General features: G+C 38.5%; 1 protein-coding gene and 1 long non-coding RNA gene across 4 annotated transcripts in view; one reads left to right on the top strand and one right to left on the bottom strand.

Annotated features, from left to right (window-relative positions):
* Positions 1 to 1,867: 1,867 nt before the first annotated feature.
* Positions 1,868 to 24,713, bottom strand: LOC142379863 (uncharacterized). The gene is made up of 5 exons (XR_012769796.1): positions 24,438 to 24,713; positions 6,843 to 7,094; positions 5,963 to 6,744; positions 4,073 to 4,166; positions 1,868 to 2,237 (listed from the first exon to the last, which is right to left on the bottom strand). It is a non-coding gene; the product is annotated as an uncharacterized LOC142379863 (long non-coding RNA).
* The window catches only part of chst8 (carbohydrate (N-acetylgalactosamine 4-0) sulfotransferase 8), a 207,610-nt gene continuing 206,337 nt past the window's right edge, over positions 24,036 to 25,308 (top strand). Inside the window, exon 1 of one of the 3 annotated variants that reach the window (XM_075465208.1) lies at positions 24,036 to 24,698. The gene's annotated coding sequence lies outside the window, so the exon portion shown is untranslated. Of the gene's footprint in view, positions 24,704 to 25,308 lie in introns of all 3 variants that reach the window. The other 2 variants (XM_075465197.1, XM_075465188.1) reach the window with 2 other exon arrangements.

The raw sequence follows: 25,308 nt of genomic DNA, 5'->3' as shown, positions 1-25,308 counted from the left end.
TCCAACTGCTGGCAGGGAGTTTCTGTCTTTTTTGTCTCATAAAGAGTTTACCTGTGTTACCTGCAGCTGGGTGTGACATCATCAGGGAAGTTGTTGCCAAGCTACAGAAATGACACCTCAATCCTTTCACGGAGACATCAAGATTTCAACTACATCTCCCTCTCTGCTACACTTCAATGGTCAAAAGTTTGTCATCTGACTTTTGTTTTATTCTTATTCTGTATTATGACAGTATAACAGTAATATGGCAGCAATATAATTTCCCTTCAGGGATTCATAAAGTATTAGTGAAATGAACTGAATTGAATCTATATGTTAGAGAAACTGTGCCAGACTCTTATTTATCATCATATTTAAAACGCAACAGGGAGTTAAGCCTGTTTGAAAATCCCCATTATTAAGCTGATGCATGAGGGCAGAGATGGTCATTTCATTCAGCTTAAATGGCTCAGAGGGATCAGAGTGTAGGCCACTATGTCTCTACGCTGACTTTCATTTTCAGTCTAACAATGACTGGGGGTTAAAATCTCTCTCAATACCATATTCAAGTGAATTTGTTTCCATTATATATTTTATTTTATGCAATAATTCAATTCAATTCATTTTTATTTATATAGCGCCAAATACAACAAATGTCATCTCAAGGCACTTAGATAGTAAGTCCAATTCAAGCCAATTGGAATTCAATATTATTCACAAAATAGATTAATAGCTTTTTAAACAATTAAATGAGCCCAGTTTCACAAATTCAGATCTCACATTAAGTCTCTATCACAAGGTCTCCTCGCACTGTTTTTAGGGGAGAGATAAGAAATCCAGTAATATCTGAACTCTGCAGTTTTTTCTAAATGAAAAGCTGCTTAGCATCTAAGTGGAAAATAACCATCATTAAAAGCAATCGAGACAGGATTCTTTGCTCTTTGTAGCAAAGTTAAGAGGCCTTAATTACATCAGAAGGCACAGGGGCTTTTCTAATTCCATTCCATTAAAAAAAAAAAAAAAACGTTTTAAACATGATTTATTGCTGGAACTGCCAGGAGCCCAGTTTCATTTTTACTTTTTCCTCACATAATGTGAAGGATCTATCTATCTATCTATCTATCTATCTATCTATCTATCTATCTATCTATCTATCTATCTATCTATCTATCTATCTATCTATTTTTGTTGTTGACAAAATCAAGTGCTTTAAAAGAATACAGCACCAAAGTTTGTTGCATAGTTCCATCCACTCTGGAGAACAATATTTATCCTCTTGACTCCTTTCCATCAGTCTGATAGGAGTGCCGTTCACTGGAGGCAGTTTGAAAGATGCAAGAATAAAAGCTATAATCTTTGTGTGTCTGTGTAACAGCACTCGCTCAGAGTTTACTTCAGAGGTAGTCCAACCCCAAAGGTCAGAAGTCAGTGCACATTGCTGAATATCATCGGAATAGATCCGATGTCTGTGTATTGATTTCAGTGGACTTTCATCATGGCTTTTCTCCAAATTGTGTCCTAAGAGGATTTATCTGATCAAATCATTACTGGGATGACGTGCATGAGCTGTTTGATCCTGGAATGAAGACAGGTCATTTGACTTCATTTGTGGAAAATGTTTCTTTGTGGCTCCTTGTGACCAATATAAAGCCTAAAAGCCCAACTTTGATGACATTCAACTGTCCTAGCCATATGAAAAAACTATTTTTAGCTGCTTAGATATGTTTAACATATGACCTACTTTTTTTTCCTTTGAAATGAAATATGGGTTATATTTGTAGTATTCTATAATCACTGATATACAATCTTTAAAACCATAAAAAAAACTTTTGTCATTATGTAGTTTCTGCGTGTGTTCTTAATAATGTTAAATATAACAAAACATAAATTTAAGCAATCTTCTTTTTAATGGAGGATATGTTTTAATGAATTCATATTATATGATAGTATAAGTCTCCATTCTGAAACCAACCCATGACCATTGATTTAGTAGATTCAGTAGAATACTCCATCTTAACATCTGTGTCTTATCTGCATGTAAAACACACTACATGTAGTTAATAGGAAATCATCATCTTCTTTGGCATCTATTCTGCACAGTCGTCTTCTGAACAATGATGGGGGAAAAGGTGTTTGCATTCAGCCTTGCAAAGTATCCAGCACATTCTCCACTTGTCCACCTGTGACCAGTCCAGATGTTCTCTTGGTCAAACAGATCCACATCACATTCAGATTGAGCTTTTAAATGTCCCAGAGTCCTAGAGTCAGAAAACAATTTTAATAATTTAGTTTTTTAGAGCAGGAAATGTCCAGGTTTTGTACTTTTGAATACAGAATTTCCTGATATAAAGGCTTCAGCCTTTATTTAATCAAGCTGCTTTGACTAGAAGGCCTTTATTAGGTGTAGGCATCTGTCAGGCAGGCTTTTATTTCCAATTTTCATTGTTATTGGTATGACTGGTGGTGTAGTGCAGGGTATACATGAGTATATGGAGTATATACCCACTTATTATCAGTTATCGTAGAGTGTATCCACCTCCAAATCTCCTCTAATATGCATCACATTCAGTAATGTGTTGCAAGTCAATTTTAAATTTTCTCAAACTCCGGTCCTTGAGGGCCGCAGACCTGCAAGTTTTAGATGTTTCAGTGTTTCAACAAACATGATTCAGAGCGATGCCTCTATAGCTGGTTTGTGCAGAATTTAACAGTCTTTTGAAGAGATCCATTTAATCTAAATCAGGGGATAATTCAACTGCATAAATGGCATACATGAATGTAATCTCAAATAACAATAAAATAAAGACTCAATGTACACCGTGTTCATGTACCTTTTCAGCATACTGAGATAAAATTTGTTGTTAAAAATTTGAGAAAGAAATTTCTCTTCCTGTCAAATAATATCTTCATATAATTTTGCTCAATGCTGTAAGGTGAGCATCTGAAAATAAACAAGACATGATAAATCTGATGCGAGTTCTCAAGTACATCCTATTCAAAGTTCAATTAAATGTTGTAAACACAAAACACATCTTATCTTTGTGAAATGTAACTGATTAAAGGATAATCAATCAACTTAAAAAATATCTTATTCAGTGATTTCTTAATAAACACCAGCATCGTTTTCCTAATCACAGCAGGGGTTTCTCTTATTGTGGTTACAATTCATGACAGTATTCGTGTCATGAGGCAACAGAATACCTTAATAGCTGTATTCTCTTCTTAAGAAATAAAACAAATTTATTTCCAAAAACAACATTGTAAAACACAATCCAGGCTGCTTTCAATTGTTCCAGTCACCCCCTTCAGTAAATCCCAATACCCTGTTGAGCTGCTGTTGAATTATTCAGACAAGCGTTAGCAAGGTAGAAAAAATTAAACCTGATGAACCTGATGCAAAACTTTATACGGTTTTTGCAGTACTCTGCCACAATCTTTAAGTTACATGAGTCATTTTGGTGCTCAGTATAAGTGTGACCAGCAGCAGAAAATAAAATTACATTGCATCTTCGAGTATTAAATTACACAGTTTTAATTTAACACTCAGCTGCCTGTGTGACACATTCCATTCGAGTCTTTTAAGTGAAATGTACATTTTCTATTTTACCATTTGCCTATACGCAAATTGAATGCTAAAAAGCCTCAGAAATAATGCAAATAATGTCAAGATGTTACATAAAAACAAATACAAAGGTTGGTTTGTTGCTAAGCAACAGTGAACTAATGGAGCTGAACATTCAACAGACTGGACAACAACACAACAGCCTATTTAGAACAAACTGTGCAAGGTGAGTTGGATGCAGCAACTGAAAGTTATATTTGGATTACATTCAAAGAGACAAGTATACTTAACAACAAGGACTTTACATGAAAATTATATTAGATTCATTTGTGCATGCCACAATGGAGTCTAAAAAAGTGAATCATCTATTTAGACATCAGAAACCCTCTGATAGACCCCAAAGGTACATAGCATGCAAGACAGTCCAAGATTCTCGAAGGGCTTTAATCTTTTTGCAGGGCTTATCGCACTTAGCTAGTTCTAAAATAACAGGTGTAAAGGTTAACAAAGTGGGCATTACTAAGTACTGACCATGCTGAGTCCAAACTTTGGCTTTGGGCTCTTGTTTGGCATCGGCTTTTTCCGATTGCTGGGGTAGTAGGGCGTCTGTATGAAGTCTACAGTACTGTAGGGTAAAAAAACAATAAAAAAAAACAAGCGACTGTTACTTTGACTATTTACTCGCTGACTTCCTGTCCTTCAACATGTTTCGCAACAGGTTGGAATAAAGATGAATATACTTTTTTGGGGAAGCGCTACTTCTTCATGTTGAACAAAGGGCAGACTATAATGTAAACTGAAAAACTACTCCATCCTCAGGTACAGAGAAGTATGGTGTGAGGATATTGCTGTAGCTGGGTAGCATGTTAATCACAACATTGTAGATTTCTGTGCAACACAAAATCTTTTACATAATATCAAAATAGTTGGTTTTGCACTTTTATCTTGAGAACCTTTGTTCAATTTGTAAAGTTTTAGGCATCTCGAAAAAGCCTGGGACAGGGGACAACAAAAGGCTGGAAAAGTACTAAAAAGAAATAGCTGGAGGAAAATGTTGCAAGTAATTTTGTAAATTAGCAACAGCTCAGTTACATGACAGAGAATGAAAAGAGCACCTTAGAAATTCAAGTATGGGAGCAATGTCAATAATGTTCCACAACATAATTGCAAAAACTTTGAATACTATAGTGCAAAATATCATCATAAGATTCTGGGAATCTACAGACATCTCTGTGTGCAAGGGACCCATTAAAAAAATCAATACTGGATGCCTTAAGGCAGCACTGCATTAAATACAGGCATGATTCTTTCATGCAAATCACTGCATACGCCCAGGAACACTTCCAAAAATCATTGCCTGTGAACACAGTTCATTGTGCCAACCATAAAAGTAGGTTAAAGCTTGATCATGCAAAGTAAAGGCCACATGTGAACATTATCCAGCCGAATTATGAAATGCAAAATGTAATAAAGAAGACCAAGGACTGCTGAATGGCTAGAATCCTGCATCAGACAAGTATGGGGCAACATGAGTTGTAATCCATCTGCTTGGCATCTCTGTGTCACTGTGTCTAGAGTTGCATCTTAAGAAAAAAACAGAGTCAAATCTTGATTTCTTTTCACCCTAATTTGCCAAAAGATGAAGAAAGAAAGTTGACATCCAACTCATTAAAATGCAGGACTTCATGAATTCAGACTGTTATCACTGACACATCATCCTGAGGGCTTTCTTCTCTAATAGGGCACGAATGAAGTCTGACAGAAAAGATACTTCTATAGCTGTCTACCTGATACGTTAGCAAAAAAAGAAAAGTGAATATATGTCCTTGGATTAAATTATTGATTTTTTTTACTTCAAAGCTAAGAATACTAGAGAGTAAAGATGTGAGAATTCATTTCAAAATCTGGAATTTTATTAATAATATACTGATAATAAGATCAGATATTATTTTGATCAGAGGCAGCAAAAAACAGGACAATAGCTAGGACAATGTACAAGCATAAAACAAAAGCTTCCACTCATTGATACAAGACCTCACAATGTTTTTTTCCTTTGTTCGGTAATACATTTCTCACAAGCTGTAGAGCCTGACAATACAAGCAAACACAACCTCTTTTAATGAGCAGGCTGGAGGGAAGCAGTGGAAGAGGGTTCTTACAGAGTGGATTAGTAAATATGGTGGTTAGACTGTCTCCTGAGGGCACTTAGATCTACAGTATCAAAGTCACGGTGACTTTGTTGTCAAGGTCAGGAAAATGAGTGAGCTGGGATGGCTCACTGCAGGGGGGAAGGGGTGCAACTGTCCTCTATCCGTCACAACATGCAACAGCATGACCGCTGTGACTTAATGCTACAGAGCCATTGTGGCTCAGCGGTTAGTGCTGCTTTGTCACAGCAAGAAGGACACAGGTTTAATTTACCCTCTTTGCGGAGTATGTACGACCTCACATTGCTGGCACGGACTTCAGTCAGGTGCCCCAGCTGCCTCCCATGAGTGGAAGACGTGCTCTGACGAAGAGGTGGAACTAAAACGGAAAAAGCAGAGTGTGTTGTCAGGGCAGAACGTTTGAGCTCTAAGTATCATTAAAAGCATTATTTTCCATAGTGAGAAATAATTGAGAAATTAAAATGTCACAAATGAAAATGACTGCATCCAGAGCATCTTTTCATTTGTTTTTGTGCTTCTCTTATAGTTTTTGGATAAGATGCATCACTAACTGTTTGCAGGCAATTATGAGTATGAAAGTTAATACTTTAAAGTTGCTCCCATAACAGCGATATAAGCAATGATATCTAGGAGAAATAAGATGCTTACTGCATGAGAATTAGTGTGTCCCAACAGGCAAGCCTCCATAACCACCACAATAGGAGTGATAAGCCAGCAGAGTTCTAATTAGTATAACAAGAACTTAAAGGGCTGCATCAGACCTAGGAACTGAATAAATATATAAAAATCCACAACAGAGAGGTGCATGGTAATATTCCTTCATTGTGATCAGCATTAAGTTGAAGCACTCGTCTACAGGAGCTTTAATGTGCGTGAGAGCCTTTCTCAGATAAGCTGGATACACCTATTCAATTTGCAGATTAAAGTCATATCAGTTAGTGCTCCTGACAACTCAGCTGCAGTGAAGACACAATTCTTTCATCTGTGGAGTTCCAGTTTCAAAACGCCACTGTTTTCCCACACACTGTAGAGGATCTATGATGCATAGATACAAAAAAAGAAAAGAAAAGATTTCATGTTCACGCTGAACATGTTTTAATTAAAAAATGTGGCTTATTTAGTGATTTACTCACTGTTGATGTAAGCTCTCAGGCACCTCCATGACTGCCTCCATCACTCTCAGAGCCTGGCAGAGGACTCTAGTAAAAAGATAAGCGTCATCTCTCTCTCAGTCTGCAGATGTGTTTTCATGTTCTTCCACATCTGAAGGCCAAAGATGACCTCACAACATCAGGCCTAGTGTTATGGTGCATGTTGATGTCTCTGTTCTTTCCACTTATCCCCGACCGTTTGAAGTACAGCCCCCTAGATACTCAGTTGGGACACTGTAAAGTTGTAGAATAACAGAATGCAATGATTTGCAGATTTCATGAACAGATATTTGAATTATAACAAAACGTAGAAAATAAGATATTTTACAATTTCATGAAAAATATACGCTCATCTTGAATTTGATCATCACTTATTCTTTAACAAAAGTCCAGTAACATCTGGGATCTGAGGACACCAGTCACTTGGTCTTTTGGAGAAGAATGCTATTCCATTCTAGTCTGATATAGGATATGCAACCCAATAAACCTCAACAACCCAATGTGCTCTTTGTGTTTATCTTTCATGAGATGGCAAATGTTTTCAATTTGGTTTCCAATTTAGTCCAGAGGAAATGGAATCCATGATTTCCAAACAGTATTGGAATATTTTGATTAATCTGACCACAGAACAGTTCTACACTTTGCCTAAGTCCATTTTAAATGAGCTTTGGACCAAAGGAGATAGCAGCATTTCTGGATCGTGCTCCCATATTGCTTCTTCTTCGCTAGAGTTTTATGACAGAGCTTTAACCTGCATGTGGATGGCATGGTGAACTGTGTTCACAGACAATGATTTCTGGAAGTGTTTCTGAGCCCATGCAGTGATTTCCATGACAGAATCACGCCTGTTTTTAATGCAGTGCTGCTTGAGGACCTCCCAGAGCATGGGCATCCAATATCGATTTTCGATTCTCTTTTGTGCACATAGATATCTCCCGAGTCACTGAATATTTTGATGATATTATGTACTGAAGATGGTGGAATATTTAAAGTCTTCCCAATTTTACACTGAGGAACATTATCTTTGCATATTTCTGAGACTCTGCCTCTCAAAGGTTATCTTTTTTACACCCAGCGATGTTACTGACCTGTTGCCGATTAACCTTATCAGTTGCAACATGTTCCTTCAGCTGTTTCTTTTTAGTACCACTTACTTTTCCAGCCTTTTGTTTACCCCACCCCAACCTTTTTGGGACGGCAAATGTTTCATCCTCAATATTTGAAATAGATTTATACTTTTTATTGTAAATAAGATATTGGTGTATGAGATTTACAAATCATTCCATTATGTTTTTATTTTCACTTTACAAAGCATTCCCACTTATTTGTATTTGGGTTGCAGATAGCTGCCCTTTCAGAATCTGAATCCGCTGGATGATGGTCTACTTTCAACCATGCTCAGGAACTGGATTAATTCCAGTTTTGGAATTTATTGCAATCCCGAGGTCTCCTTAGCTACAGAACTTTTTGGGACTCGGCATAATATGAATTCAATTTTAATCATTTGGATTTATTTAGATTATAATGAATTGGATTTACCTGGATTATAATGCATGTTCACCCTGTGTTTGCATGGGTTCTCTCCGGGTACTCCTGCTTCCTCCCATTATCCAAAAACATGCATGTCAATTAGTAACTCCAAATTGTCCCTAGGAGTGAGTCTGAGCGTGGATGGTTGTGTTTCTCATTTTTCTCTGTGTGGCACTTTGATGACCTGTCCAGATTGTACCTACCTCTCGCCCAATAACAGCTGGAATGGGCTCCAGCCCCCCCGAGACTCTAAATTGGATTAAGCGGGTATAGAAAATGGATGGATGGATGGATTATAATGCATGTTTTCCTTGTGTATGCATGGGTTCTCTCTGGGTACTCCGGCTTCCTCCCATCATCCAAAAACATGCATGTCAGGTTAATTGCTGACTCCAAATTGTCCCTAGGAGTGAGTCTGAACGTAGATGGTTGTGTTTCTCGTTTGTCTCTGTGTGGTCCTGTGATGGACTGGCGACCTGTCCAGGGTGTACCTACCTCTCGCCCAATGACAGCTGGAATAGGCTCCAGCCCATATAACTCTTGTTAAAATCAGAGTGACAGTTTTGAAACAGTGCAGTCTAAGGTTTTTTGCTTGTTAAATAATAAAGGCTTTTACATGTCATTGAGAAGGAAACAAAGTAATATGTCAATCAATTAAAGGTGTGAAGTCAATCAAAAAATCTAATAGGCTACTGTTCTTAAAAAAATCTGCAATGGCAAAGAAAAAAGGTTGTAATGAAAATGTGCTCTTATCTAGTTTATTCTTTCTGGTAAGTTCAGATAACCTTGAAGGGGATATTTTTTTTGTTCTTGAGAGCATATATTTGGTTGTCTGAAGTCACTAGCAAGTCATGAAATTTCCCCCAATATACAACGCTGGTATTTTTTAGAGTCCCTCATGTCTGAAAGTTCCTCATTCAACGAGCTGTTCTGATTTTCATTTCTCTCCTTCTCCTCTGCTAAGCCTCAACCTCTGAGCCCTGCCCGCTTCCATCCAACCTGCTAGATCAATAGAGCCAGCTTCATGTGGGAAATCTTCTTTTACCAACTGCATTCAGGGGCATGAATCCTACATCTACCTCCAGCCTCTGAGGATATAAAAGCCCACTGGATAAACTATATTTAAGGGTAATGTTCCAACAAGAGTTAGCAAAAGGCTTTGTATGTGCAGAAAACACATTTCACAACAACTTGGTACAGTTCAATGTTGGACTTGCGAAGAAACTGTGCAACAAAGAGGGATCGGTTCCAACTCGCAGTGCCTGAACCTCAGATAAGGGGATTGTAATTTTCTGAGAAATAATCTGTCAGGGTTTATTTATTCATTCATTTTTTTGTTTAGCACTGGCTCACGCTAACAGCTCAGGGAGTTAAGATGATGTACACCAACATCTAAGGAGTTATTGCTGTAACTTTTTGAAAGATTAACATCATTGTTATGATATTACTTTGTGGCGGTTTCATTCTGTAATTCGGACGACCCGCAGCTGTGAACACAACAACACAACACCGGCCCTGTCCCCACTCTTGTTGGACAATTGGACAAAAGTAGACTGAAATTTAACTTTATAGCTATCAAGTCATTAACAAAACCCAACACCTCTCATACGGTCCCCAGAGTGGAGCATGGTGGTGCCAGCTTTATAATGTGGGGAATAACTGGGAAATAGGTCAGATATAAGGGAAGGATTAACAGTGCCAAATACAGGCAATACATGAGACAATCTTACACAAGCTTGCTGCAGAGCAAGATTGTGTGTTGTCTGTCTGTTCAAAGCTGAAGCTAAATGACACATTGACAGGTCCTCTTTGAGGGAATTTGGCAGATCTGAACAAATCATCCACCTCAGAAAAAATGATGATCAGCAAAGTGGACCAGCTGCCTGAAGTTGGTTCTAATCTTTGGAAGTCTCTACCCAGCTTCTTTCAACATATTGCTGTCAGCTTTAAGTACACTTGGAACAGCTGAAGAGGAACGGCCCTATGATAGCTCGGTATAACTTACATCCAAGTCTATAGCTGGACAAATGAGCCCATTCTTGGAGATCATTTAGGTTGTCTCACAACTGGCATCAAACCTGGACATGATTTGCTTATGTTCACACCCTCTCCTCTGCTCTGTGCTCAATTCCCACAACGAGCACAGTGTACACTATATTCTATATGAAAGCAGTTTTAAACGAAAACATTTCAATCTCTTGAAATGGCCTTGTCAAAGCCCAGACCTCGGATTTAGAATCTATGTATAACTTAAAGGCTGCTGCAGACAAGCAGAGGGAGCTGGAGCAAGTTTGTCTTCTGGAACGGGCAAAGAAATCCCAGTAAACAGATGTGCAAAACTTAGTAGAGCCATACCCCAAGAGACTGGGAGCTGTGATTGCTGCAAAATGGGGGCTCCAAGACATATTGACTGTACTTGTCTTACATCTTTTTCTTCTTTTTTATTTGACAATTAAAAACATTTTGTAACAATAATGTTTTATGCATTTTGTGTCTATACAAACTAAAGATAACAAACAAGAAAAAATGCCAAACGAGGTGAATATTTTCACAAGGCATGCTGTAAGTCATCATGAACACATCATAAACAAACCCTGAAAAAAACTGGTGAATAAAAACTGAGTAAAGAGTGACAGTACAATAAAATTTCGAGCATGGCCATTTATAAGTGAGTTTTAAAGCAACCTGTTGCTCATTACCAACTTCAACTCTTCCCCACCGCATCTTGAGGTTAATAGATTGTTCTTTTCCCACAACCAGAGAGCACAATGAGGGATGATCAGCTAAGGACAGCTGCTTCTCTGCTTTTTAGGAGGGTAACTGATAGAACAAGGGCAAAACAGACAGCTCAGAGAGTAAAGAAGTGAACATTACACTCTGAGGTACAAAAAAGATTTAATATCTTATCAGCAGGCAAATGAAACTCTGAGAACAGATTTTTTTCTCTCTTTTTTAATCTTCCCCTTTATCTTGTGATTTTTCAGACAGATTAGGTGATGAGGGGGATGATACATTAGAAGGCATACCTCTTTACCCTTTTCTACTGTCCATGCATAAAGTGTGCACTTATTACAACCACTTTTCCTCCACACATAGGCTTGTTGTTACCAAAATAAATGCTAAAATCTGCATAGTTACTTTGCATCAAGAGGAAACGGCTACAGTCATTCAACTTGATGATTTACATCCAAACATGGTGAAGGGAAATTTTCAAATTGTGAAAAAGTTAGACCATGAGAGTTGATGATAATCATTGGTGTAAAATGTAAAAAAAACAGAATTATTTGCTGACGAAATTAACCTAAGTAGTGTAGTAGTAGTGTAAAAAACCCATTTAAAAAACCCATTTAATTTGATTCAAAATTAGATTAATACAAAAATATATAAATGATGTGATAAATTAAAATGCCAATAAATACAACTAACATGAAGCCAAAAAAAAGAAAAACGTATGTTGTAAAATGTATTTCTCTATCATTTTCCCAAGCCCATTTATTTCTGTTTTCTTTTTACATTTCTCTGAGCACTGAGGCACGTTTTACTCTAGTTTACATGCAGGGGTGATTCAATCCCCAAATGGATTATCTGGGTGTATTAGTTTGGCTTTGAGAGCTTTACATTTTGGATCAGGCTAACAAGTTTAGATACATTTTCAATGTCTGGTTTTGGTCCGAACATCACAATATTTTATTTTTGTAAATTATGTAAATATGTTTTAACTATGTGACTTTGCTAACCAAGGATTGAAAGTATTGAAATCTTTAAGGCTTCTGTCTGCCTTGATAAGTTACATGAAGAGACCCTGAGAAAAAAAGCAATGTATTATGTTTATGTTTATTATGTGTATGTATGACGCCATAACACTAGGACTTAGCTGTATACGCTATAGTCTATGATGTGAGTGGGTATTGAATTTTTTAATTTAATTGAATTTGATAATAATTCATCAGTCCCAAAATGGGATCCAGGACTGAATGAAAGCTAGTTGACATCACAGGATGCTTGTTTGAGTTGAGTTGTTTTGAAAAAAAATGGAACATACTAATCTGCAGCATAAAAAGGAAATAACTCTTTATATGGGCCACTTTAGGTTGATGGCAGTATCAACCCAAAACAAATTATTATCAAGAGAAATATAATTTTTTCGATACATATCAGAGGGGTATAGTCCTGGTGTTTGATCTGACTCTAGCATACTGTTTATTTCAGGTAGCATCACACCTTGCATTACAAAGTAGGAAGCTTATTGGTAACTTTAAGATTTTCTACATCAAAGTCTGTTTAGAGAACAGTATTACTCAGTATCTGAAAAAAGTTTAATGCAAGTCCCCAGGGGGACCTGAACAAAATTTGATAAATTAACTCAAGTGATGTCACTTTGGGCAAAGTTGGTTAGGTAAGAAATATACAAGTTTGAAAATGAAAAATTGCATTGGGTGTCAAGGTTACCAGACCTCCAAGCTCTTTCTTTATCATACTGGTTCCACTGTGGTTTTTGGGAACTGGTGCTATTTATTTAATCATTTGTAGTATAATTTGTATCATTTGAAGATTTGATATGTATCTTTTCAGCTTTATCAATCATTGGCACCTGATCTGAATGTGCTTGCCAAAATCAATAAAAAACAGGTGAAAGTTTTGCAATATGGTTCATTTAACTTAAAGAAAAAAATGCTCTTATAATGTCACACCAGCAGTTTGTTTAATGTTCTATATCCTGAATAGGAAGTCTGACATCTAACAGGTGTATTTATTTTTCCAGTCAGAAGTTGAAAATTCTAATTTCCCATTAATCACTGAATGCAATTTGTTTATTTGAGCTTCCACCCTATACAAATAAAAAACTTGTTAATTTTGGTTAAAATTAGCCCATATAAGAGAAGAAAAGATGGTCGGTTCTATCAGTGGCCTCTTCCAGTGTTCCGTCTCTGTCTTTGTCAACGAAGAGATATGTGTATGATTGTCTGTTTCTCTTCTTATGTATACGGAACAGATATTTTCATTGTGAGAAACACTGGCCACGTGTGATGAGCGAGCTGGGAATACAACATGGAGAATCGTCTGAGTGGAATCCAGCAATGGAGTGATGTAGGCGATGTGAAAGGAAGCAGGAAATGAGGTAAATGCAGAGGATAACATACTAGGCTAATGGCTAAGCCAGCAGTTTCCCAAACATACTGGCTAATGTGTGCTCCCTGGACATTAACCTGGATATACCAGGGTGATCTCCACACACTGTTCACAGCATGTGGTATATGACAGTAAAGTGCTGTCCTTTTCACTGTCCCCATGAGATGACACCATGGAAGTTGTGTATGTTCCACCATGCTTTAATGTCAAGGAGGCTATCAGTGAGCGGTATCACAATTTCAATCTACTGCAGACCACTCAAATGACTCCAATATGCTTTCTTCAGTATTGCGAAAGATCTTCAACCAGTACAGTTTTTAGTATAGTACTAAAAACTGTACTGCCAAAATTCCATCAGCATGTTAACTGTGCAACCACAGGCAACAACATGTTAGATCACGTATACTCAAACAAAAAATACTGCTACAGAGCAGCCCCCCTACCCCACATCGGCATCTCTAACCGTCTAACTGCTATGCTAACACCAGCTTGCAGGCCGGGGGAAACAAAACAAACCAACTGTCAGATAGGTTAGACTGTGGCCACAGGAGACTATCCCAGCACTTCAGGACTGCTTTGAGAGCACACAGTGGGGGACCTTCAGAGAGGCTGCAACATGTGCAAGAATGCACTGAGTCTGTCTTGGGATATGTAAAAAACTGAATTGATGATGTGACTCTGGTGAAAACCATTCAGATATGGGACAACCAAAAACCTTGGCTGACAGGGGAGGTTTGTTCCCTGATTCAGGCCAGAGATGCAGATTTTAGATCAGGGGACGCTGCTGCATACAGCCTGGCACCGAAGTATCTGTCACGGGGGAATCAGGGAAGCCAAGATGTATGGTCAGAAACTGAAAAGCCATTTCATGAACACTAAAGACTTGAGGTTGTTGTGGCAGGCCTTCAACACCATTACTGAAAAGAAGTCCCTAGTCACAGAGAACCTACTGTCCCAGACAAACTAAATAACCTCTATGCATGCTTTGATTTGAACGACAGGCAGCAGGACCTCATAACATCCCTGAACAAGTGGGGAAGGACTGTGCAGAGCTGACATCTTTAACATCTTGCTCACTCAAAGAACCGTGCCCACCTGCCTGTAGAGTGCCAGCATCATCCTGGTGCCAAAAAAGTCAAACCCTGCCTGCCTTAATGACTACCGACCAGTGACCCTAACATCAATAGTCACAAAGTGCTTAGAAAGGCTTGTTTTGTGGCACATCAAGGCCCAACACCAAAAGCTTTCATACAGAACCAGCCGCTTTACTGATGATGCCATCTACACTGCACTACACCTCACCCTGTCACACCGAGAGAGTAAAAACACCCATGTCATGTCTTTTCCTTAGCTTTCAACACCATTATTCCAACGCAGCTAGTGGAAAAGCTGAGCCTGCTGGATGAGGTAAGTTCTGGTACCTGCAACTGGACTCTCAACAAAGTCAAAGTGGACAATCTTACTTCGAGGACCATCTCAGTGAGCATTCATGAGGATTCCCTCAAGGCCGGGTCCTGAGCCCTCTGCAGTCTCATCCAAGACTGCACCACCATATTTAACCCAAATCACACTGTCAAGTTTGCTGACGAATGACAGTGGTGGGTCTGGTCAGCGAAAATGATGAGAAGTCATACAGGAAGAAGAGGAAAAAGATAGTACTGTGGTGTGGTGCGCACAATTTCCATCTCAATGTCAACAAAATAAAGGAGATGGTGATCAATGGGAAAGGATAGTAAGAGCTGCCATTTACCTCTGACCATCGGTGGCAACCTGGCAGATGACCTCACCATCAGTACCAACACTACAGCCATTTTTAAAAAGGCTTACCTGCTGCTCTATTACCTCCAGGCCTTCCCACCCAGCACCATACCATCTTCCACAGAGGCGCTGTGAAATCAGTCCTGACATCCAGCCTCATCTCACGGTTTAGGAATTACTAGGCAGTGGAGAAGTACCAGCTCAGGAGGGTAATAAAAACTGCTTGTAAGGCGGTCGGTGTTTATGATAGTGTTCAGTGCAATAATTTTATGACCTTGACTATAAAAATAGTATTAATCCTAATCTTCATAAGCAACAGATCTTAATGCTAGCCTCTAAAAAACTAAACAAAACACCACATAATAGGCCATCAGTGAGGTCCAGGGTTTATGGACGAAGGAATTACCAGGTGAGTTTTGAATGGAGTAAAACCTTCCTGCTGGCTGTTAACTTTTGTTGAACAGTTTTAACAACCTGGGCCAGTTCAACCTGTGACTCGAGCTTGTGCATAAAAGAGGGATATTTATCAACTGCTCATGACCAAACTGCATATGAAGGAATTGTAAGCATTTAAGAATAAATTCAGTTTGGTGTGTTGTAGTTTGCGCTTGGTCTACTCTGCTGCATGTGGTAGTATGAACTCTCTGGCTATTTACTGTATGCCAGTAACGGCTATATACTGTATACACAATAATAATGCGCTTCAAGAGTTATTGGGTACTCATAAGAGTTAGACCCTGTGAAACTAAGGGGTGGAGAGGAGTGAGTGGGAAATTCATGGCAAAAATGGGTGTTGTACTTTCTTTATGTGGGTTTTTTCACTAAAGCTGGTCACAATCATTTAAATCTAGAAAAAAAAAAAGGAATTGTGTCAGCTTGTGAAAAAGGGACAACATAAGCTGCCTTTAACTTCCCCTGCGGTTATTTATCAAACTGTGAATTTATCTCTGCTTACCAAGAAAAATGTTTGTTTATTGAAAATCACCCTGTCTTGTGTTAAAAGGATTTCAAAGAATTTAGCCCTTCTTCTTTATCCACCTCTTGCATGGCTGCTTCAGACATTAAACTCGTTTCAAGCACTTCTCTTTCTCAGGCTTGATTACGTTAGCAAACAGCTACCAATGAGTTGTTCAATATTTTCCCAAAAAGTTGATTTGCTCCTTAGGTTTGTGTCATGTCAGATGAATGAATCTGTGGTTTTGAGATACACTTCAGTGTCAAGGTGGAAATCCCCAACCTTATTGTTGAGTGTTTAGTTCCTGATATGTCTTCTGTCATAAAAACATCATATAAACAAATTAACAAGGTTAAACAGTTGATTGTCACTGGAGGTAGTCTTTATTGACTGGGTTTTTCACTTATTTTCCATTATGGTCTCTCAGTTATAGTTTCTTATAAGCACCATCCTACTCTCGTTTCCCTGTGCTCCCTTCGCCGACTGACAGCCTCCTATTATGTAAGACCCTGATGAATTACATTTTGAAACCACTTAACAAAAGCAAATGACAACCTGTCACAAAGGAAGTAAGATGGTCATGAGTAAAGGTGGCTTCATGTGGTACAATGCACTTAGTTCTAGTAAACATTACATTTATTTTCTGCACAGGTGACAGTTACTCTGTACACCTCACACATACTACAGTTGGCACTTTGCTTTATCTACCATGATCACACACTCCCTTAAGGTTTCAGTGTTGACATTTTAACAGCAGGCACTTCATCGGGTGTGGCTGGCTGACTAGCACGCAACGGAAGCAACAACATTCAGAAAAATACATGCATTCAGCTATTTTTCTCTTAAATCTGCCATTGACCAGCGACAAGGAAACAAATTGCATCAGTGAGCACAAATATATTTTCTTATCTAAAAAAGGTTCAGATATCCGAGAGCTCCGAACAGGATTTGTTCTTGTGGTTTCCATGGGGAGAGTTAAAAGGACTGAATGGGTCAGGCCGGTCATACATTTTGAGCCCCAGAGTACATTAGGAAGAGCTGAAATAGCGCCTTTAGATAGACCAATCAGATGACTGGAGTGCCATGGCTTCCCAGTAATGCTTTTAAAATGCCCTGTGGATCATTCGGGTTCATTAAGTAGTTTGGGGTTTGTGGCAGAATCTCCTCCAGATTGAACTGCAACATGGGGAAAATGCCTTAGAGGAAAAAAAAATAAAAAATGCAATGCCAATAAAAAAAATCCTGCAGGACATATTTCCAGAATCCCTTTACAAAGTAAAAAGATAGACACAAGGTAAACTTGGCTTTAAGGGTGAAGGGAGAAAGCAGAATTAATACCAGTTCATTTTTAGACTGCACCACCTCTGAAACCCCTGGCCAAAAAATACAGAATCTGCACTCTTGGAGGAAGGAGGAGTAAAAAAAGAAAGACAAAATCACAGATTTTAAACAAAACTATTTCATTGAAACAAAGAATATTCAGACATTCTGATACAAAAATTACTGATAAAATTGTAACTGATCAGACTGAGTTTATGGTAAAATTGTAATGTGTTTTTTTTTTTTTACTGGTCATCTTATGTTTCATTGGACCACTTGGCATAGTCTCCTTAGTAATTCATCACTCACTATCACTTTGATCCAATCATACACAGTCCATGACTGCTTCTCTGTAGCATTGTTTTCTTCTGAGTAGATGCTAATGATGCTTTACTATGTTTTTTTCACCTGATTTTTTACAGTTCAGTCACAAACAGGGAATTTTGTCCTTTTTTTTTCATTTATTTTGATTAGTTTGATTACTTACTTACTTTGAGCTTTCTGTTCTGACTTTGTGGTTTTCCTTGGTCGACCTGTATGTTTCCCTTTTACAAACTTCCCTTTTTGTTTGTATTTGTCTCAACTTTATAAACTGGGAACACATTCTATACTTTTTTCCAGTGTTGCAGTTTTCTGGAAAGAACATTTAATAAAAAAAAAACAATCTTCTATTTCATTCATGAGTCACTTCATTTACTGTTACTGTTCCGAACAACGTAGTACATTACAGAAGACTTCAGAACTATCAAATTATACATTTGAAGTTTATGTACTGTGCAAAGAGAGTTAAAGAGGTGTTTAAAAATTCAGATTGTATGAAAAGCCACCAGCAAAAATTCAACAGTTGCAATTTTGAGGTTTCCTGTTTTGGTTTGATTTTAATCTCTACATAATTCCTTTAATGTCATTTTCTAGTTCTATAATGTCAGCAGTTCCTAAAATGTACACTAAATACTCTTAAATGAGGGCCAAACTTTTGGCCTAAAGTTAATTATCATAATTATTATTATCTTTTCTATTCTTGTTTAAAAAGTAAATGCTTATTTTACTCCTCTATCTCATAGCCCTGCGTTGCAGTGATCACAGAGAATGTGGTTTAAGGTAATGACATGCAGAGATGTCATTCTCGTCCTCACTCGACTGCTGCAGTGCGGTAAGTAAATGTTCCCTTTGGCAGTGAGCACGTGTTGCTCCATAACAGCCTCCAACTTGGAATTCACCAGGGATAGACGACGTCTGCTGCAGTTGTTCAGAACCTTGCTGCCTTAATATCCAAGGCAGTGAGTTCTTAATATCTGAATAACTGAATCGCTGTTCAATATCCTGCTGAAAAGTGGCTTCCCCGAGTCTATTCTTGAATGACAAAAAGACCAAACCTGTGCAAGATTTATTTCTATATTTGAAGATCTTTAGAGGGTTTCAGAAAGCTTCTTGATCACAAAGAAATCACATATGGGGCAATATATTGCTCTTATCTAAAAAATTATGCATTTTGAAATGAAAGAGATATAAAGCCGATCCGCATTTTCCACAGATGACATAATTCCTTTTTACCTCTTAATGAATGTTAGTGAGTGGTAAAAATGGTAGCGCTTAGAAATACATGCAAAAATGTATTGTTCCATATCTGATATGATGTCTTCATCACAGCAGGATTTTGTTTATAAACCAAACCAAAGTTTCAATTAGAACAAAGGACTTAGAGCAAAAACTGCTCTGGAAATCATATAATTAGAACATGTTATGTAATGTACAAACTTCTCTCCCGTCTAAAATGTGCTGTACCAACCAGTTTCACAGTAAAACAAGACACAGTCACAACACATAAATATTTGTATTCCCACTGATGAACATGAAAACTGTATTTTCTTTTGTGCCATTTAGCCTATTTTTCAAAGAAAATGTAGGTTGTGTGTCAAACACTTTTTGTGTGTTTAGCGGAGAGTGCGGGACTCTGCAGGCAGCTATCCAGGAAAGCGATACTTTGATGCAATACATTATAACAGTGTCTGTTTTAATGTAAGTTACAATGATTTCCCAAGCAATGAAAAGGTGAGCGAAAGTGCAAGGCAAAAGCGACAAAATGCCAATTTTACATCTCAAAGGGAACTGACTTGATAGTAATGAGCCTATTAAACGTTAACAAAAAGTTGATTAATGACTAGCTGATGAAATGTAATGAAGCTGCATTTGTCTTGTAGTGATGGTTATGTCCAGTAGCATGAATGCTACTGTGTATGCACAGACACAGACTGTCTTTCTGAGCATTCCATGTTTTCCTATGAGACTGTGTTGATTATTTAATTTTTTCCTCCACAATATCTTCTGACCCTCAGACATCTCTGCTATAGACTATGAGATGAGTTCACTCAAGTTGTTTGATATTTTTAAGCGATTTTAAAAGAATCTGACTCATGATCTGTAAAAGTTTGCTTTTTGACAATTTTTTAAAGAGTATGCATTCCCAGATAAAATGAACCCACACCCAGTCACCTTACTCCCATCACCCAGTAGAAATAATGAAAGAGTCAAAAAAAGAAATTCAAGCCAACATTGCAAATCAAAAGTCATATTCTGATTACTACAAAGTTGATGATGATTTTCTTTATTCTGCTCAATGAGTGGTTGTGTTCTTAGAGCTTATTTTTCCTGCAAATGAATATAACAGCTGACGAAAGAGCACCTCCATAACAAGGGGATGCCCCACCCTGTGATACAACATGAAATCAATATCCAGTGTTCATTTTATGCCCATCCCCTCCTGAACTACAGCAAGCTGGCAGCTGGCAGACGCTTGCAGAAACTGTAGTCATATATATGAATGTCAGACAAGTGAAGCCACAACTCATTACCTTCCACTTCTCTGGAAGAGGCAGGTCATCCCACGGTTCTGACACACACATGAATCCTCTTAACCCTAAATAAAGCTGTCCCAAAGCACGTCACCAGGTCTGCAGGCAGTGGCTCTGGAACAGAGACCAAAGCTTGGAGCCTCTGAGGCCATTTATTCTCCTTTCCAAGAAAAGAGGCCACAGAAAATGTCTGGAGTTTAAAGGGAAACAGAGAGCGGTGCAGCAACAACAACAATGAAAGATAAAACAGCATGACTACACACAATTTATTAAACACAGCAAAGTCAGATGACTTTGGATTAGTCTGCATTTTCAGGCAATACCCTGAGCTGTCTGTCTGAATCCTGACAGATAAAATGAACAGTCTATGGTTTACCCATCTTCTTAGTTTCATGCTCTTTTTTCCACCCTGATACTCGAGTATTCAGCCAGGGGATTGGATGCCTACGCGGTGCCTTGCCTGTCAGTTGATCAGGGCCTGACTCCATCTTATAAACCTCAAATGAGGCACAGCACAAATGCATTCATCTTCATCAGAGGAGTGTGGGATAAAGTTTCAATGAGTTTTTCTGCGGCAGAGATGGTTACAAGTAAACCAGACACCAGATGTTCTCTTTTCTTTTTTTTTCTCCCTACTTATACTGTATCAAGTGCCATCACAAATAGTCTGCGCTTCGTCCATTATGAAACTATCATGGTCTTTTGCAGTGCCATCATTTGCAAAATCTCACTTGAATATATAATCTCACTTAATATTACTAAAGTACTAAAACTCAATGTCCTCAATATTTCAGCGAGTTTAATCTTTCTTCTCAGCTGATTCTCTTTGATTAATCGCTCCCCTGACCCATGAAAACATGGTGAACCTTTGAGGGGCTGACCTCCATGACATTGGAGATATTTGTGTGCTGTGTACCGGTCAATACCTAAGAATAAACCAGCCTATTCTGATGGGGAATACTGGATTTATTCTGGCCAGTGTAATTCATTCAACTGTTGCTCATGCTCATTTATCAAAATCAATCAAAGGGCATCAGGGCCATTGCTGAGTCAGTGATAAGTTTGCAGAAGGTTATGTAAGTCCATATTTGACCTAGGGGTACAGATTGTGAGAGAATGAAATGAATAGATGAATCATTCATTAGTTAGGATCTATAACTTACAAATGTGTATCAGATTAAAACTAAATTAAGTCTGAATGTGTAAGATTGAAAGTAAACCGAGTAAGCAGGGCAGATGTTCAAGACATGTGATGACTGACTTGTAAAAAACGAAAACTGTTTGGTAATACGGTGTTTTGTCAAACTCGAAATTTCGAGAACAAATATAAAGAATGGCAATATAAAACTTTCAGTTGCCCACAGAAAGTAAGGTTTTTAAAACGTTGATTTACCGTGACAGTAACAGTATTCTGTGGGTGCTATGTAACAGGCATCTGTTTGCTCTGGGCAGACTTTAGATCCCAGCACTATTGATTATGAGTAACACCAGATGCCAGAGATGGATGAGCGATGAGTAGTGAGAGGATAGAACTGATGGGAGTGCCACAAGGAGGTTGTTTGTCTTTTGGGCAGGGAATTGTGTCAAAACTCACAATCTTCAAGATCCATCCAAAAGAATACATGTTCATTAAAGCACATTTCACATACTGACACTTCCATCCTAAGATGCTTTAAAATAACACCCTCTTTGAGATTTTGTCAATTGGTCGGTGTCATCAAAACTGAAAAAAAGCATTTTAAGTGCAAGTTACTGATGAAATTCTACAATTCTTAATCACTTTTCTGAATGGAACATGATCAATTTAGTTTACTTATCGAGGAATTTACAGATGGCATGTATTTTAAAGTACAGTAATGCCCTCTGAGGTAATCTTATTTTACAATGTCCTATTTAAAAAAAAAAATCAAATTAGTGAAGAATGCCTTGTAATACCTTTCCACACTCACTGGGGCAAAACGGGAACGACTGATCATTTTCAGCAATCATCAGTCAGTTCTGCAGATACCACACACACTAAAAAGCTTACAGTCCCAGTAGACATGCTGCAGCTGCTGTGCTGGTGCTTCTTAGATCTTTGGGACTTGGGCAATGTTTTGGCCCACTTACATGCAGCAGCTTTGTGAATTAAAAAAAAAAAAAAAAGAGTGAACAATAAACCCTGCTTGTGCTGCAGTGGATACAAAGCTTTCCTGTGGGTCTGAATTAGTGTTCTTGGACTTGTACCCGGAGTCCCTGCAGCCAAATCAAGCAGAGAGAAGAAATTTCTTTGCAGCCTAACACCAGCAGAGGGGGGTGTGCTCAAGTCATGGAGTGCAAGCCAGTGTGGCAGCTGTGCCTGCTGAAGCTTCAGATGTTTCTTGGCTGCCACACCCTGTTATATGATCGTGCACTGACAAAACCACAATGACGTGCAGTATTCATTTGAACACAGAAATTGCTCACAGCCTGAAACACTTGCAACATTTCATACTTTAAAACACTTTCAATTGATGGAATGAATGTTGTCTAAAGATTAAATACTCCTTCTTGCAAAATTATGCCAATTAGATCTCATATTAAGTATACTTAAGTAACTCGTGTCAGATAACAGGGATGAGTGTGCCTGGCACTTTGAAATGTCTAATTATTCCTCAACAGCAATGGGATTCTAAACTAAGGCTTTTAGTTGGGCCAGCCGCTGTTTAGGAGACAAAGGTGGAAAACATACAGCCTCAGTAGAAACAAGCGAGCAGTGTAGCTCTTTTGTCGGGTAAACTGCTCATATTTAGAGCTTTTTAATGAAAAAAAGGTCAAAGAAAGCCGTTCTGCAGGGCTTTCTGAAATAATCTGAGATGAATTATGCACATCCACTTGCTTTTGATATCCATCCCTAAGGCTTTTTTTCTCTTTTCAGTAAAGCTCTGTTTTCCACTCAAAGATGATTTCTTTTTTTTCAGACAAAATGGTTGGGCAAAAACGTTTTTACATCAAATAAGTGCAAGATTAGATAAGCTTTATCCAAGGCTCATGGATGTGCACTATACACATATTACGGGCTGTAATATTTCAGTCTATTGCAATTATATTAGCCAACATGTTGAGGCATAGCACTTCGATCTCATCACAGTGAAATGACTGACAGGACCTCAAATCACTACTACAGTCACGCTGAAATCCGTACAACAGTGTACAGCCAGACCAACCAAGAGTATCTGAATGTCTGAAGCACACAACTAATAGACTGTGGCTTCTAGGAATGTGTTATTTCTGCCTGCCAAAATAAATCTGACATTACAAAAGATATCACACAAGTGGCAGGAAAAACTGAGCTTTTCCATGTCTGAAGTCCTGCTCTAACTTCCAGAACCCAAACATAATTTTACTAGTAAATTAAGAATTGAGATGTTGTTTCTTATTACAGTCCTCATATCATCTCTAAGCCATTGGTTAGAAGTCTGAAAGTCATTCTAAAACATCCCAAAACCTCAATACCTTTAGACGCATTTTGGCACAATCCTACATATTAATTAATAAGTAGCTACTTCATAATGAATTAGTGACGTTGGACTTCAGTGAACATATCTGTCATATCTCTGACAACAGGATTCGGTTAGATCAGTGCAGTTATCACAAGTATTGTTCCGTGTTGGTCTTTTTTTTCAGAAAAGAGAGGTCATAATGATAATGAAACGCCAAGATCATCCATATTAGAAGAGTCTTTAATGAACCCAGATCGTCGAAGACACTCCTCCCGCTCCCGCGGCTCGCGCGCTGCTCCGCTCCCGAAACCAGTCGATGCGCGAGAGGGAATTCGCAGCCCCATCTTTATCAGTAACACCATCGTCGCTTAGACAAAGGGAGCATCGCAAATGGAGATGTGCGGCACTAGCAGCAGAAGAAGCCAGTCCTAAAGTCACTATTACTGCACCCGTGCAAAAAAAAAAAAAAAAACCGCGGGCAAGCCAAGCACCGGTCCTTGGAGACTCTTTTTGGGGATGCGCAAAGATGTGAGAGTAAAGAGAGAGGAGGATTGTGATTGGCCGCACTCACCCTAAAAGCATCCGACTCGGCGAGGCATGCTTGTTTCAGTCGGAGAATTAACGAGGAGGGATCAAACTTGAGGGAGACGTGTATTCAGTCTGCGCGGCGGATGCGTTCACAGCATCAACTTGCATCATCACCCCCAAAGAGGCGGACTCGCTCTCCGCGGTGCTGAAACGGAAAGACTCGGCTGATCAACTAGTGAAGAAGAGGAGGACGCGCTCACTTCGTCACCTGTTTCTGAGCTTCATGGTAGATTTGGAAGCCTTGGTAAGGTAAGTCAGTGAGATAGGGATAAGCTGTTTTCAGTCCTGTCTGTGAGATGTTGTATTACAGCCTATTAAGATACCAGCTCCCCTCTATCAGCTGTGTCTTTTTCTCTTGTCCCGGTGCATGTCCTTGTTTTTTTTATTTCTTAAACTTTGATCTTGTAGATGGAAAAAAGCCACAATCAACCCCCGCTGAGTTGTTAGACCTTACTCGCTTCAACAATGGAAAGATGTGCAGATTGCCTGTTGAAAACCCTCTTTATGATTGCCATCATAATGTAGCTTTTTTACTCTCCAACATTCATAAGAGATTCTGTCAAAATGTGTCTTTCAATCCTTCAAGTGCTCTCTTCTTTAACTTATCTCCCTGTTTTATTGACGACTCCCTTTTACGTTGCAGTGGGTTAACTCGTGTTCAATCCAAACTTCAGTTAGGAACTGCCGTTTCTCCTGTACACTGACTGCTAATGCAGTCACACCACTGACTCTGTCCAGCATGAGTTACTGGAGTGAGAATGCAAAGTGTGCTTTAAGACTGTTTAATTCATCGCTGCTGCACGGGGGAAATGATATCCAGTTAAGACTCGGTGAGGCAGTGATTGAGGAAGCCA

Source organism: Odontesthes bonariensis, chromosome 1 (genome assembly GCF_027942865.1).
Source record: "Odontesthes bonariensis isolate fOdoBon6 chromosome 1, fOdoBon6.hap1, whole genome shotgun sequence".
Taxonomy (NCBI): domain Eukaryota; kingdom Metazoa; phylum Chordata; class Actinopteri; order Atheriniformes; family Atherinopsidae; genus Odontesthes; species Odontesthes bonariensis.
The sequence above is the reverse complement of the archived record's forward strand: the minus strand, read 5'-3'. Positions and strand labels throughout refer to the sequence as shown.